The following is a 17,356-nucleotide window of genomic DNA, read 5'->3' on the forward strand; positions in this document are numbered from 1 at the left end:
AATTAACAGAGGAGCTGCAGCAGAGAGACCAGTCAAGGACCATATCACCTCCACCCTACCTGGCATCCTAGACCCACTCCAATTTGCTTACCGCCCCAATAGGTCCACAGACGACGCAATCGCAGCCACACTGCACACTACCCTAACCCATCCGTCCCTCACGACGCCAGGACAGCGGAGTCAATCACCACCTTCCGGAGACACCTGAAACCCCACCTCTTTAAGGAATACCTAGGATAGGATAAAGTAATCCTTCTCACCCCCCCACCCCCCCCTTAAAAGATTTAGATGCACTATTGTAAAGTGGCTGTTCCACTGGATGTCATAAGGTGAATGCACCAATTTGTAAGTCGCTCTGGATAAGAGCGTCTGCTAAATGACTTGAATGTAAATGTAAATGTAAATGGACAAGAGGAATGCCTATGTGAGAATGTTATTCATCAACTACAGCTCAGCATTTAACACCATAGTACCCTCCAAGCTCGTCATCAACCCTGGGTCTCGACTCCGCCCTGTGCAACTGGGTACTGGACTTCCTGACGGGCCGCCCCCAGGTGGTGAGGGTAGGTAAATACATCTCCACCCCGCTGATCCTCAACACTGGGGCCCCACAAGGGTGCATTCTGAGCCCTCTCCTGTACTCCCTGTTCACCCAGGACACCTACACCACCCGATGTCACAGGAAGGCCATAAAGATCATCAAGGACAACAACCACCGGAGCCACTGCCTGTTCACCCCGCTATCATCCAGAAGGTGAGATCAGTACAGGTGCATCAAAGCAGGGACCGAGAGACTGAAAAACAGCTTCTATCTCAAGGCCATCAGACTGTTAAACAGCCACCACTAACATTGAGTGGCTGCTGCCAACATACTGACTCAACTCCAACCACTTTAATAATGGAAAAAATGATGTAAAAAATGTATCACCAGGCACTTTAAACAATGCCACTACATTACCCTACATACCCTACGTTACTCATCTCATATGTATATACTGTACTCTATACCATCTACTGCATCTTGCCATCTACTGCATCTTGTAATACATGTATCACTAGCCACTTTAAACAATGCCACTTAATATGTTTACATACCCTACATTACTCATCTCATATGTACATAGTGGAGTTTGGAGTGTGACTGTTTGAGGTTGTGGACAGGTGTCTTTTATACTGATAACAAGTTCAAACAGGTGCCATTAATACAGGTAATGAGTGGAGGACCGAGGAGCCTCTTAAAGAAGTTATAGGTCTGTGAGAGCCAGAAATCTTGCTTGTTTGTAGGTGGCCAAATACTTATTTTCCACCATAATTTGCAAATTCATTAAAAGTCCTACAATGTGATTTTCTGTATATATTTTTTTCTCATTTTGTCTGTCATATTTGAAGTGTACCTATGATGATAAATTACACGCCTCATCTTTTTAAGTGGGAGAACTTGCACAATTGGTGGCTGACTAAATACTTTTTTGCCCCACTGTATATACTTACTCGATACCATTTACTGCATCTTGCCTATGCCGTTCTGTACCATCACTCATTCATATATCTTTATGTACATATTCTTCATCCCTTTACACTTGAGTGTATAAGGTAGTTGTTGTGAAATTGTTAGGTTAGATTACTCATTGGTTATTACTGCATTGTCGGAACAAGAAGCACAAGCATTTCGCTACACTCGCATTAACATCTGCTAACCATGTGTATGTGACAAATACAATTTGATTTTGATATATGAAGAGTGTCTGTGTGTTGAATTGACACTGTAGTATGTGTGGGTAGAGTCTAGTGAGTGTGCATAGAGCCAGTGGGAGGGTGTCAGTGTGAAACAATTAAGTTAAAGAAATGAGTAATAAAGGAGGTTAATTTAAATCAACTGGCTCTCAGTCTCACGTCCGGATTAGACATTCATCCATGTTTTTCAAACATCAAAGTTCGAAGAGTTTAGGTATTAACTACACATTTTTAAGGTTATGGTTAAGTTTAGGCAGTAACGCTGAATGGATAACATTTGGGATAGGCTTAAAACAATAATCGAAACTTTCTATAGCTGGAAACGAACCTTTGGAATCAGAGGCAGATTCTTTGAACTTGTAACCTTTGGAATCAGACAGACCCTAATCTGTTTCATCTGTCTGTGGTGTTCTCCACCACCCTCTCCATGTTCGCCATCTTACCCATTATCCCCAGTGTATTTATACCTGTGTTCTCTCAGTTGCCAGATCGTCTTGTCAAGCTTACCAGTATGTTTTTCCGTGCTCTTGTTTTCCTAGTCTCTGTTTTTCTAGCCCACCTGCCCCCACTGTACCTTTTGGACTCTGACCTGGTTAATAAACTTCTGCCGGTCCCTGACCTGCCCATTGCCTGTCCCTTGTATTTCAATAAATATCAGAGACTCGAAACATCTGCCTCCTGTGTCTGCATCTGGGTCTTGCCCTGTGTTATTATAGGCAGATGCTTACGCCCATCTGCCATCCCTGTCCACAAAACCGAAACCTATTTGAAGGTAACAGCGCTCACTGTTGCCCTACTGGCTGGATTCTACGTTATCTATCAATGTCCTCAGACACAGATGGACGTTGAATACTAGCCTTTATCACGGGTAACCTGGCTGTGTAAATAGTCCTGGAAGCCATTTGATTAACTGTTCAGTAGTATTATGGCTTCAGGGTAGAAGCTGTTCAGGTGCTTTTTGGTCCCAGACTTAGTGCGACAGTACCGCTTACCATGCGGTAGCAGAGAGAAAATTCTGACTTGGGTGGCTGGAGTATTTTCGATCCCAGGCTGTATTACAGCCAGCTGTGGCCGGGAGCCCCATAGGGCAGCACACAATTAGCCCAGCATTGTCCAGGTTAGCGAAGGGTTTGGCCAGGGGTTGTTCCATGGCTCATCATGCACTAGCGAGTCCTTGTAGTCCTTGCGGCTGTCATTGGTGCGGCTGTGAAAGTTGACATTGTGTTTTCCAATGACATAACCAAGAGGTAGAATATATGGTGAAAACAATAGTGGTCCGAGAATGGAACCTTGAGGAACACCAAAACTTACCATTTGATTTGTCAGAGGATAAACCATCCACAGAGACTGACTGATATCTTTCCGACATAAGATCCAACCCAGGCAAGAACTTGTCCACATAGGCCAATTATGGTTTCCAATCTCTCCCAAAGAATGTGGTGATTGATGGTGTCGAAAGCGACCGTAAGGTTTAGGAGCACAATTATAGATGCAGAGCCTTTGTCTAATGCCATTAAAGAGTTAGAATATTTCTCATAACGAGCAACCGGATAATTTCATAATAACGATGACTTTCTCATTATCACGTGATCTTTCTCGTAATAACGAGATAATGGATTATCTCATAACGAGTTATTGAATTACTTCGTAATAACGTGATCTTTACAAAAAAATATTTAACCCCCTTTTTCTCCCCAATTGCGATCTTGTCTCATTGCTATGGTAATGATGGAACCCCAGGCTGTAATGACACTGCAACATTGTGATGTAGTGCCTTAGACTGCTGCGCCACTCGGGAGGCCTATGATAACATGATCGTATCTCGTAATAATATAACAAATATATTTTTCTGAGTGGAAGCAATATGCTACCATACTAAAGGAACTCACTTCTGCCACAAATGTATGCATCAATGCACACAACTGCAAAACTGGATGTGAGAGAAAGGGGGAAATGATAGTTTGACTATTTATAAAGATGGAAAGAAACACGTTTTTATCTTGAATGTAGGGTTACACCTTCAAGCTACCAATGCATATATGAGATCTGATTCCTAATTCTACATTATGTATTGAACAGTTACTGTGTACTCTTATGCGAGTAGGCCTACACGGGAGGCTCTATCTGCAAGTGACATCTGGTCAAAATCCCTGATACTGGTCTCCCTCTTCCACCCTCTGATTTGGTATGTCTACAGAGAAACTTGGATTTTAATAAATATACTATATTTGTCCAATTACTGTAGGCAGAATTTGATGTTATGTTATGGTCAAAATGTCCATATTGAAGTAGTAAACAATGGTAGGCCAATAGATTGATTAGGATCACTTTCATGAAATCAGGAAAAATGGGACAGATTGAATAAATAAACAACATTTGAGAAATGATCAAAAATATACATCTGGGGCCAAAATAATGAGTTTTTAAATAAATGAGTAACCCAAAATGTGTTAGGAGAAGATGAATGCAATTAGGTCTAGTCTAATAGTTGTTTGGTATTGGGCTCCTGCTGTGAGAGGCAGCTCCAGACTGCTGCTGCTAACCTCTAATGGGCTCTAGCTGGGTAAATGGGACAACACTCCTCAATTAACAATGCTTCATTTACATCTGCCCCTCACTGACTCGCCCATCTTTCTGAGTGGAGCCCACCTGTGCTCTACAGTATGAAGCACTATTGGCACATAGATCAGTAGGCCATCAGCAGATTGAGCTTTCATTCATATCTCTATATCACACTACGCCTGTGCACCGCCAGGCTGTGTTTTCAGATTATAGATTCTCTAGAGGTTTAAATCACTGGATGAAGATCCTCTATTATTCCTATAGTAACCATGCAGAGAGATCTCTCTCTGTCTCTCTCTCACATACACACCACGTTAGATTGTCATGAAAGATCTCTGGTTTAACAGAAATCGGGGCGGCAGCGTAGCCTAGTGGTTAGAGCGTTGGACTAGTAACCGGAAGGTTGTGAGCTGACGTTCTGCCCCTGAACAGGCAGTTCCCAGGCCGTCATTGAAAATAAGAATGTGTTCTTAACTGACTTGCCTGGTTAAATAAAGGTAAAATTTAAAAAAATTAAATTAAACCCACCCAAAATTAAATTACCCCTATATTATGCACTATTCCACCTCAAAGCTCTGTTGTGATCTTCAGAAGTGCACAGTGGCAAGAAAAGGTATTGTAATGTTTATGTTTGTGTGAAAATGAGTTTGTTTGTGTGGATGAATGTTTGAGCATGTAACTATGCAGGTTAGATAGTGATCACAAGGTTATGTCTGTGTGGGTGTTTGTATGAGTATTTTTGTGTATATATAATATTTATATATATATTATATTTATATTTGAGATGTTTGAGAATGTTTGAGAATGTGTTTGAGAATTAAGAATTTTGAGCATGTACAGTAGATCTGAGTGGGTGTTTGTGTGCGTGCTTGTCACGTCAGGTCAGTGTAGTGCTTCATACATAAATGCATTTAGTCATAAATGGAAGATATAGTTCTGGATGGGTTAGGGGCATGGCACGGATATGACACTAGCTCTTTTCCCCAATCAAGCAGCCAGGCTTGAGTCTGTGTGTTTCATAATGTAGGGAATTGGGCCCTCCTTCAAAAACACGACTAAGACCTGCACAATTCTGAGCCATACTTAGCCTTCTATCCTTTCTCTATCTGCTTCTCATGCTATTAGGGATAAATCCCGTTCGTACCGCGTTACTTTTCCTCAGGGATTCTTTTGATTAGCGTGAAACCAGACTGTTGAGTTGGCTTCATAAAAAAATAAATAAATAAAGAAACAAGTCTTATACATCCTTAATCATCTTCCTCTGTGATACTTCAAAGATATCGGCACGCACAGCCTTCGCAATGGGGTCTTGAAAGAGAATTCATCCATAACTTCAAATGTGTACAAATGGATAAAGAAAGAAAGAAATCAGTGAGGTAAGCTGATAAGAGAAGAGAAACAGGCCTGTCTGCTTTAAGAGAACGCCAGCCAGCTCAGCCGAGCAAGTCTGCCACGCCAACAGGTAAACAAATGAAGGAGGAAGGCAATCAATTCGGTTCCGGATTCTTCTTCGCTCAATCATGTTGCTACAGAACATATTGCGACTAGAGGAACCTCACAACGATATATCCTGTCTTTAGAACAGATACCATAAACTCTACAGCCCTGTTTTACTCCAGAAACCCTTTGTATTTCAAGAGTAAATGATTTAATTGCCTTCAGCAGAGGCACCAATTAGGAATTTAAACTCAATTAAATCATTAGTGTGGAGTTTGTATTGAAGTTCTATTGTAGTACAGTTCAGACTGGAGCCCCTGCAGTGAATAAAGTCATTTTCTTGTAAGCATCGATGCATATTTGTCTAATTATTCTCTCTCTGGCGGTGTGGGGGGAGTTACATAGCCTATAGACCTAGGATCTTAATTAGACCACCTTGTTGCAGGAGAACATTCCTTCAATGCAGGACATTTGAAACTTGTAGTATATTTGAGGTTTGAAAAGGCATCCATTTCAGACTAGAATTCTCCCTAAAAAATGTATATTCACTATAATCAACATAATAATTCACATTTCCTGTTGCTGCAGGATTATTTTCCTGCTGTAGAGAACAGGCTCAAATTAAAATCCTATAACTTTACGCCTCAGCACAGTAAAGAGCCAACATTCACATTGCTAGCAGCTATGTGTCCACATCTACAATTGGATAATAAGGTCAAGCACTTTCTACTGTGCATCATTTGCTGCCTAGAGGTTTTATGAAAACTGAGTAGGAATGAGCAATATATGCCTCTGCTTTATCAGGCAAGCATTCATGGTTAGCTTAATCATTAATTGACATTGAGTTTGCTCATTTACTCCTCTGCTTTACACAGAAATTGAGAATAATGAATGAGTTTGTAATGGCAAACCAAAAGTAAGTTGATTCCCCAGTTCTTTTGGGTTATATTGTGTTTCAGGCTTGGTGTGAAGACCTGGGGGAATTGTTCTGCTTTTCATTCTCTGACATTTGAGGCATTAGCCTCAGAGCTTCTTGGCCCTGTTGGGTTGAACGACAAAGAGGACAGGCTAGTCCCAGTGGAACACCTTCCTTCAGCCCTCTCCTCTCTTCTTCCATATCTCATCCTCCCCTCTTCTTCTCCCTCTCTCCTCTCCTCATTTGACATTCAAGGAACGTTCCCCTCGTCTTCTGAAACCATTTCTAGACTTTTCCTGGAGTGTTATGAAAGAAAGGAATTTTCCCAGAATACTCAAAGGTGGACAGAGAGACATTAGAAAACCTGGGTTTCCGTTACCCATAACCTACCAGAAATATAATGGGATTGAATAAGAGAGCTACGTGAAGGGAATGGAGATGTAGTCTCACCTTCCCACCCACTTTTCCTCTAGACTCACTCTCATATCATCACCACCAGTCTAACATTTCTCTTCTCAACAACATGAGTCATGACAGGGTGAGATGGGCTCTACTTTACATGCGTTAGGAGGCGTGGAGCACCAGGAGACAGATGCCATTTACTTCCCATTATGTGTGATTCATATATCGTCAGACTCACGGGGGGGCGTGAAGAGAGCAGTCAGGTGAACAAAGGCCTGGAGACAAGCAGCATGAGACAGAAGAGACAATGCCATTGTCATGTCTGGCACGGAGGCTGGGGAGGAGTAGGGGGGTTCTGAGCAACATGTGCAACAGTCTTCAACGAGTGTCTGTGGTATATGACATGAGTGTCAGGGATGTGAACTGAAATGCATACTAAATGTACCATATCATCTTTGGTGTCCAAAGTCCATTCTCTACTGAGGGTGAATGGATGACTGTTTGGATTGGGAAAGATGAGGAGGAACTGATGAATAGGACCGTGGATGGTACCAAACATTTCTGGCAAGCTCTCCTGCTTCTGTGTCCGTAGCCCTTTCAGATCTTTACAGGATGAATGACTGATAGCCTCGATCATGGAAATATTAAAGGAAGGCAGAACATATGGACAGGATGACTGCAGCGAGAACAGTACAGGAAGTAGTGAGGTTTCCATATGCTGCTCATATTAGTACAGTCCACTATTTAGACAGGGATCTGCTTCTCTACCAATAGGGATGCAGCTGTCAGGAACAGGCAGGAACTCACATGAGAGGAATGTCAATGCTGGGGCTGACACTTCAACAGGATATCACCTTTCACTTGACGCTCCATGAACATGTTCATATGTGACTGGAGGAAATATACAGAGTGTTTGTGATGTATTTCAGAACTCAGTGAGATGACGTCTTTATTGGCTCTGTGCTGTTCTCTCTTCTCAGTGTCTTTAGAGTTTGTTTGACATGTTTTCTCTTTGAATCAATATCATGTTAATAATGTGTTTATAGATCAGAGGCTTTGTCTTTAGTGTGAGAAAGGAGAAACATTTATAGGATGTCTTGGATCTTTTTCACGTTTACAGTAACATGTGATGTTATATGTGTGATGTTGAGTCACATTCACCACATCGAAGAAACACAGTGCTTTACAAACAATATTACCAAACAAACAGAAGGATTTTGCATGCAAATGAAACCAAAGCTATCACAAGAAAACGAGCAGGAGTCATGTAGAGAAATGAAACGATCAAACTGGCAGTGCTATAACAACAGCAATGTGATAATTGTGTCTATTTGGTGCTTTCCCTACTATACATTTCTCCCTTGAACCTCAGCACATGATCTGTAGCACATACACTACCGGTCAAAAGTTTTAGAACACCTACTCATTCACCTACTCATTGTTCTTTATTTTGACTATTTTCTTCATTGTAGAATAATAGTGATGACATCAAACTATGAAACCACACATATGGAATCATGTAGTAACCAAAATAGCCTTTGCCTTGATGACAGCTTTGCACACTCTCTCAACCAGCTTCACCTGGAATGCTTTTCCAACAGTCTTGAAGGAGTTCCCACATATGCTGAGCACTTTTGGCTGCTTTTCCTTCACTCTGCGGTCCATCATGTCTCAAACCATCTCAATTTGGTTGAGGATGGGGTATTGTGGAGGCCAGGTCATCTGATGCAGCACTCCATCACTCTCCTTCTTAAGTGTGCCTTGAATTCAAAATAAATCACAGACAGTGTCACCAGCAAAGAAGCCCTACACCATAACACCACCTCTTCCATGCTTTATGGTGGGAAATACACATGCCGAGATCAGCCATTCACCCAAACCACGTCTCACAAAGACATGGCGGTTGGAACCAAAAACCTCTAATTTATAAAAAGGACAAATCTCCACCGGTCTGATGTTTGTTCGTGTTTCTTGGCCCAAGCAAGTCTCTTCTTCTTATTGGTGTCCTTTAGTAGTGGTTTCTTTGCAGCATTTCGACCATGACGGTCTGATTCAAGCAGTCTCCTCTGAACAGTTTATGTTGAGGTGTGTCTGTTACTTGAACTCTGTGAAGCATTTATTTGGGCTTCAATTTCTGAGGCTGGTAACTCTAATGAAGTTATGCTCTGCAGCAGAGGTATATCTGAGTCTTCCTTTCCTGTGGTGATCCTCACATGAGCCAGTTTCATCATAGTGCTTGGTGGTTTTTGCGACTGCACTTGAAGAAACTTTAAAAGTTCTTGAAATGTTCAGTATTGATTGACCATCAGGTCTTAAAGTAATGATATACTTTTGTTTCTCTTTGCTTATTTGAGCTGTTCTTGCCATAATATGGACTCTTTTACCAAATAGGGCTATCTTCTGTATACCCCCTACTTTGTCACATCACTGATTGGCTCAAAGGCATTAAGAAGGAAAGAAATTCCACAAATGAACTTTAAGAAGTCACACCTGTTAATTGAAATGCATTCCAGGTGACTACCTCACGACGCTGGTTGAGAGAATGCCAAGAGTGTGCAAAGCTGTCATCAAGGCAAAGGGTGGCTATTTGAAGAATCTCAAATAGAAAATTTTGTTCGATTTTTGTAACACTTTTTTGTGATTCCATATGTGTTATTTCATAGTTTTGATGTCTTCACTATTATTCTACAATGTAGAAAATAGCTAAAATAAAGAAACCCTTGAATGAGTAGGTGTTTTAAAACTTTTGATCGGTAGCGTACCTATATCTTACCTTTCATCAATGGCAGAATAACCAAACAGCTGCATGACACTCATTTTATATTCCTCTATCTAAAAAGACATAAACATTACAAAAGGTCACATCTATCATAGTGACTTTCCCATTGCCTATGGGTTTGCCTCGGGGTGTTTAAATCTGCATCAGAGACTGATAATATGATGTCTATTTCTCTGCCCCCCTAAGTCAAATTGTTAGACAGGGAACAATCTGTAGCCATGGACACGTGGAGGGAGGAGAAGGAAAGGGAGGGGCCTTTTTGATCTGTTGATATTTACTGACAACCTTTTATCAATATAAACATTTGCACAACAAATGCGAGTAAATATTTTTCATTACGTTTTATTTCAACATTTTGTGTTGCACTGTCCCACCACATGTTTGAGAAAAGACAGAGAACTGTGGGAACTGAATTGTGGGAGCTGAATAGGCTATTGTTGATGTCGAATGATCATGTGAAAGCAACTTGCAGACATGCAAATATAGCTCTGTGTATATAGTCAGGGAGGACGAAGCAGCCATGCCTATAAAGCTCTTTGCCTGGTCAGCCATGGTGACAGTTTTGAGGCCATGGTCCTCCTCGCTCTGCACATTCTCTTTCTCTCCTTGTTGCTGATATATTCTGGCCAGTCTGGCAGAGCAGCTGCCACAATCATGTCAATTCAACAGTGACTTATTGGCATGAAATGCAAAGGTATTTAATATTTTCAAAGTAAACTCTAACAACAAACATCGTAAAACATCAAGGGATATTTCATAGACATTGGCTGTGAGCCAATAAACAAAAGGTAAAGCTGTGAAACACAAGGGATAACCTTTATATTATGTTGTTACAGAAGAGCGAAGTTGTATGATCGCAGACAATAGAGAGTGATAGGGAGAGAGAAAGTCCAAAAAGGAGCTCAATTATATGCATGAGATAATTACAGCTTCCTAGATGAATTGAGAAAATAGGCTCCCGTCTGGATAAGGGCTCACAGAGGGAGAGAGCCGTCCTCTGCATGTGAAAAGTGTCCCCCTTTCTGCCCCCCGATTGTACAAATGGTTCACACTAGTCTATTTAAACATGCTGGCTTTTCAGATAAAGCCTGGGCCCCCGCCCTCGGCCCCCGGCCCCGCGTTCTGTTATTCTGTTCTGAGGCTTGATTATACAGCACAGAAGATTGAGTGTGGTGCCTGCATGCCTCTTGGAGGACAGATCAGTTCTGGCTCTCCACTGCTGTTTGTTTACTTTCTGAGCTGGCCAGTAGGGAGCCACTTACAGTGGAGTAGAGAGGGGAGTAAGAGGGAGGGAGTGGACAGAAAGAGAGAGGAGAGGAGTGAGATGGGAGAATGGGAGTGGAGAAAGAAAGGAGAAAGGGACAGAGAGAGGAGAGCTATTGGGATTTTTATTTTAATTTTTAATTTTAAATTTTACCTTTATTTAACCAGGCAAGTCAGTCAACACATTCTTATTTTCAATGACGGCCTGGGAACAGTGGGTTAACTGCCTGTTCAGGGGCAGAACGACAGATTTGTACCTTGTCAGCTCGGGGGTTTGAACTTGCAACCTTCCGGTTACTAGTCCAACCACTAGGCTACGCTTTCAGTGGTCTGTTAACCACTGAAAGGACTGTTAGGACTGTTCTTCTGTCACATTAGATGATCACTGCTATATCAGAGTGGAGTGATTGGAATGATGAGAGCATCACCTTTCAGAAGCTTTCTGTGTTAAATGCTCTTTATTGGTCCTGTAAAAGATACCCTTTGCTGTCCAAGGCTGCATCCTCCATTCTGCATGTCCTCTGGATCGGTGCCAGCCTCTGCCTTGCCTTGTGTTGATTTCTTTAAAGTGGCAGTTGAAACAATAACAAAGTGTTTCTGTAAAGAGCTGAGGGATTGGGCTGGACAAATGTAACCACTCTCAAATTCACAGACAGCTATCTATGTATGACTGACCATCCAAGATCTTAACATTATAGTTTGAACCATGTTCTGAGGCTATACAGTGTTTGTTACATTTACTTTGTATACAAACACTGGGTTCTGATGGAGTGTGACAGTTGAACTAAGCTATATACTCCAATAATCAATGCAGGTCTATAATAGATACAGTATGTGTACGTTATGTGCCATAGAGCTGAGTAATAGGCCTAGATAATGTATGTTATGTGCCATAATGCATTAGTCAGCGATTCTAGTCCCATCCATTTCCCCATATGCTGATTAATGCTGATCTAATGCTTCATTATGTTGCTTAATATAGCTAATGTGCTGACAGACCAGAGGTGCAGAGGGTTTCACTTTAGAGATATGGTAGTTGTGCACTCAATGAAACCAGACCCATACTGCAGTAATAATATAATATATGCCATTTAAAATCATTGAATGTTTTCGGTACTGTAAAACCCTTCTACTAAAACCCCAAACAGCAAGCAATGCAGGTGTAGAAGCACGGTTATAGTATACTGTTACCAGGTAGATTCCCTCCCTGGTAGATTCCCTCCCTGGTAGATTCCCTCCCTGGTAGATTCCCTCCCTGGTAGATTCCCTCCCTGGTAGAGGTTTCAGAAATGCAAGTGTGTGTGCACAGGCAGTAGTTTGTGAACAAAGAGAGTAATTCAGCTCGTGTTTTTGGCTCTACTATTGGCAGAAATGTCTTCTCATGGACATGGTAATCTCAGACACCATAAGCACATACAGCAGAGCTGTGGGTGTTGTTCAGATGTTGTAAAGTGTGCAGCTCATAACTCTCCTTTGAAAGGGGAGACTTCTCTCACATGAGCAACCTTACTGAGTGTATCATGTCTCTCTCATTAACTCTTCATCTCTCCCTGTCTCCTCTCTCTCTCTCTCTCTCTCTTCCTCTTTCTTTCTCTCTGCCTTTATTTCTCTCTCTCTCTCTTACTGTTTCACGTTAAGGGTTTCTAATGTCAGTGCTGGCGGCCAGTAAAGCTGAGTATCTCCCTCTGCTTGTAATACAACCTGTCCCCAGGACTCTCTCTTTCTTTGATGCTGACATTGTCTCTGCCACCGGCTATTGTTTGGAATTGAGTTTTCAGTGCCGCAATGAGCTGAGCTCTGTCAATTATTGTTTGGCTGTCTGGCATTGGGCAACATTAGACTCTGTTACTGGCTCATCATATAAGGCCTTGGGTTGGCGTGGAGACCCATTGGTTTGGCTTGAGAATGTGCATTCTCAAGCGCAAAGCAGCCGCTGTGGTTAGCCAATCTTAACAATGTACTTGAAACCACCTGAAATTAAATAATTTTATATAATCAAAGTGTAATAGGATATGACCAGCTACTACCTACTATAACTGGCTATTAGGGAATACTCACCTAATCCCTCCTTCTGCCATGTGATTTTTGGTGGGCTTGGTGATGGTTATTTTGACTATTGGTCCAAGTTTCAGACCCTGTAAAAAGACAGTACAAGGGCACTATTCTAAATCTGATCATGAGACGATTTAAGTTTTCATTAAATCATTTCTTATGCATTATGATGTGATTATAACCATATGATGTTGATATGTGGTATAGCTATTAAAACATACCATAGTCCTTGGCTTAAGCCACTGCTGCTCGGCCTCTGTGCAGCTGTGCACAGGTGGGATGACTGGTGTTTCCATCTGGGAATAGTGTGCAGACTGGAATAGTAATGCAACTATGTGGTTGCATAATGCAGTGCCAGCAACACATGAACAGTGATGTTGTGTCATTGTTACTGGCTCAGAGTGCTTCAGTACAACCTACGATGGGATATAAAAAGAACATGATAACACTATAAAATCACTCAACATGTGTCACGACCAGCAAAAATAACTGACTGGCGCAACATGTAACAGCCACTAAATTCAATACAGCAATACAGGTTTCAGCTTTTCTATTATGGGTACATGCCCTTGATTCAATTTAATCTAATGTGTCCAACATAACAGAGCTCACATAAACAGCAAGGAAGACAACTGCACAATAACTACACTAAGAAGGGTTTCATAGACATGGGTTAAGTACTAGACTAAGCAATGCCTCTTAATGCAGATCTCCATTGACAGGAACTTCTTAGTCTAAGACTAGGCTTCATCTCTGACTGTGTAACTGACATGTAGTGTGTCACAAACAGCTGACTTTTCACCCTACACTCAAACTGTGTGGTTTCTCAGTTTTCTTCATGGACCTGTAGCAGCAAGCCCTTATGCTGACCTCTCCTGTCACTTTGTCCCTGTTCGAAACGGTTTGGAATAAAAAGAATGAGCAATCATAATGTTAGCTAGCTACTGTAAAAGGTATGTCTTAACTCTGGGATAGGTGTCCCGCTAGCGGGAAAACTTCCGGTGAAACAGGAGGGCGCACAATTCAAATAAATAATCATAAAAATTCCATCGCACACCCGAACATATCTTGCACAAAGCTTACAAACAAACAATCACCGACAAGGACAATGAGGGGGAACAGAGGGTTAAATACACAACATATAATGAATGGGATTGGAACCAGGTGTGATACAAGACAAGACAAAACCAATGGAAAATGAAAAGAGGATCAGCGATAGCTAGAAGGTCAGCGATATCAACCGCCGAACGCCACCCGAACAAGGAGAGGGACCAACTTCAGCGGAAGTCGTGACACTTACATTTTGTACATTTTCCTCTGATTTGTCATCCAAAGGGTCCCAGCTATAACATGTAGACGTTTTGTTGGATTAAATCCTTCTTTATATCCCAAAAAGGCTGTTTAGTTGCATTCAACATGCAGAGAAAGGAATTCAAAAATCTACCACTAAACTTTGTTAAATTAAACTACATTACAGCTTTCAGTAAAGGTCCTTGTCTGGCCTGATATGCAACTTGGCTATACTTACCTTCATAGTTGAAAAGGTAACTGGAGACAAAGTTTGAATCCTTTTCCAACTTGGAGGTTGGTGCTTTGCTACTTGTCTTGGCCAGACGATGTAAATCTGTCACTGTTATCTTTAGCAGCCCTTGCAAGTGCCTTGAGTAAAACAGTGCCATGGTTGGTTTGGGAGGTGTGCGTTGACTAATTGCTAGCCACCTTACTAGTTAGCTAGCTAGCTATTAACGCGCTAAGAGACAAAAAAAGTTAAAGAACACAATAATCGAATCACAAAAATCACTAATTGAACGGATAAACAGAATTTTCAACAAGAATGATAAAAAAATATGATTCTAATAATATTCTGATATAATGATAAAACAAGCAACTTCGAGGCTAGTATGGCTACAATCAAGCTGACAGGACGCGATCGGGACAGGAAGCTATGTATCAGGTAGGAAGTTGAGCGGAAGTGGGCGTAGCTACGTTGTGCAAAAGGTCTATAGGGCCACCATCGCTCACACTCACTGTTGACTTAATCAAATTGTAATTATAAAGCCCTTTTTACATCAGCAGTTGTCACACAGAGCTTATAAAGAAACCCAGCCAAAAACCCTTAAGAGCAAGCAATGCAGATGTAGAAGCACAGTAATGGAGGAGTAGGAGGGAATTGCCCCAAGACACTGATCATGATGATTCGGAGATGGTAATGTAACCCTCTCACCAGGCTCGAATTTGACATGTATTACCTTACATAGACTATCTCAACAGCATGGGATGTTTGGTGAGAAGGACATCTCCAATAAGAATCCCTATTGTAAACTATCTAGGGTGATGACAAACTAGGGTATTAACTTCAGATGGAATGATTATAGATTTTTGTTATTATAAAAAGATATGCTTTCCCATTAATTAAATGAAACTGGGACAGTAAATGACTCCACCAATGAAACAGACATACAGCTCATGCTATATATTATCACATCTTCAATGTACCACATCAAAAGAAGAAATAATAAACCCTATGAGTCATGCACAACCCATGTCCAAATGACTTGCAAGCGTCCTTAAACCAGTTGGTGCGCGTTGGAGCTAAAAAATGACGACAGACATGAAGTCCCGAAGCACCCCGCCGTTGTGGTTACTCACTACTCGTAGATATTTCCTCGGCGAAGTATAGCAGTTCCGTGCAGGTGTCCTCACAAGATCCACAGCTATCAATGCAGACAGTACTCCTTAGCAGCAACAAATATCCCATGGTAACATGAGCTTGTTAATCTTTCACAAGCAATTCTCTCCAGGTCTCGGAAGCTATAGGTTTTGTTATATTTTTATTGTCTACTTGTATTGTTTTTCTTCACCAACACTGATAATGTCTCTCCATCATTTTTCAACGTCCCTCCCTACTTTTTTCCCCAGGCCTCCTGTTAACCAGGTCAACTGTCCCATTGGCCACAGCTTAACCTGCTACCTTATTGGTCAAAACTACAACCAAGCTATTCACTTGTACATTAAATAAATATTTATTCAAAAGAAATGCATTAACGACATTACAATTCAGGAGCGATCACCGTTTAAATCTAATACCAATTAATTATGACAAATGAACTCTATACCTGGTTTTAACAAGGGTATTACAGTAAGATGTTCCTAGATCTGTGTCTAAGGGCAGCGTGTACCTAGAGAATTAAAGTGAAGTGTTCATAGTTCATTATCTTTGATGGAGGTCTGTATCAGGGCTGTCATACAGCAAGCTCACACAAACACACACACACACACAATTGTTTATTTGTATATATTCTCCTTTATCTCTTTGTTTGTCAACCAAGTTGTCTGTGTGAGGGGAGTGACTATAGAATATGTTGAGAAGCTTTTCGGGAGGAATATATTGTCTTTGATCACTGGCTCCATCTGTCAGGTAATAAGACAGAAGGGGAAGAACACGTTCTGTAATTATTTCATTGGGAGATGGGCTGCCTGCAGAGACGTAATCAGAAAGTATTCAGGATATATTTAGCATAGAGTTAAAAGGGCCAGGTAATCGTTGGTGTCCCAAATTAATAGCTCGGGTTCGGGGAGACATGACATGGAATTTGCATGACCCAATGGCTGTTTGGTCTTTGGAAAGTCAGAAGAGATTTAGAAAATGGAAGAATAAACTTGATGAATTATTTGTCTCATGCTATCGGTGCTGCCAGTGCATATTAAAGCATACATCAAATATATATTTTGAAGCACTTAAGTCCAGTATCAGCCAGTATTTGAGCAACAACAAAAAAAACATATCGACCTTTCTCCTCGTTGGAGTGTGTTTCTGATGACAGACATGGACTCTGTTGTGTGCTGTAGTTAGCTGATTTGTTTGTGAAGGCTAATTCGTGTTAAAACAGAAGTGCTGTGAACACTTCTTTCCACAACTCACAGCCTGCTCGCCTTATTGACTCCCTTGTCAGAGTGAGTGCTTAGTTTGGAGAGATTTGCTTAGAGGTCCATGCATTTACATTACAGAACCACTGCTGCCCTCTCTATGAAGCGGGGTAATCGCCTCCCATTACAGCCAAGCGCCAAACCACTTCTCCCCTGAAAAAAAGAGATCTTCAAAACCAAACAAAAGCTGCCTCTCATAATTGCTGACTGTGTCGAGCAGAAGCCACTTCATTTTGTAATGTGTTTATTGTTTATCTGACAAGGGCCTGACTAGAGGCCTGTTC

Source organism: Oncorhynchus keta, chromosome 22 (genome assembly GCF_023373465.1).
Source record: "Oncorhynchus keta strain PuntledgeMale-10-30-2019 chromosome 22, Oket_V2, whole genome shotgun sequence".
NCBI classification, from domain to species: Eukaryota; Metazoa; Chordata; class Actinopteri; order Salmoniformes; family Salmonidae; genus Oncorhynchus; species Oncorhynchus keta.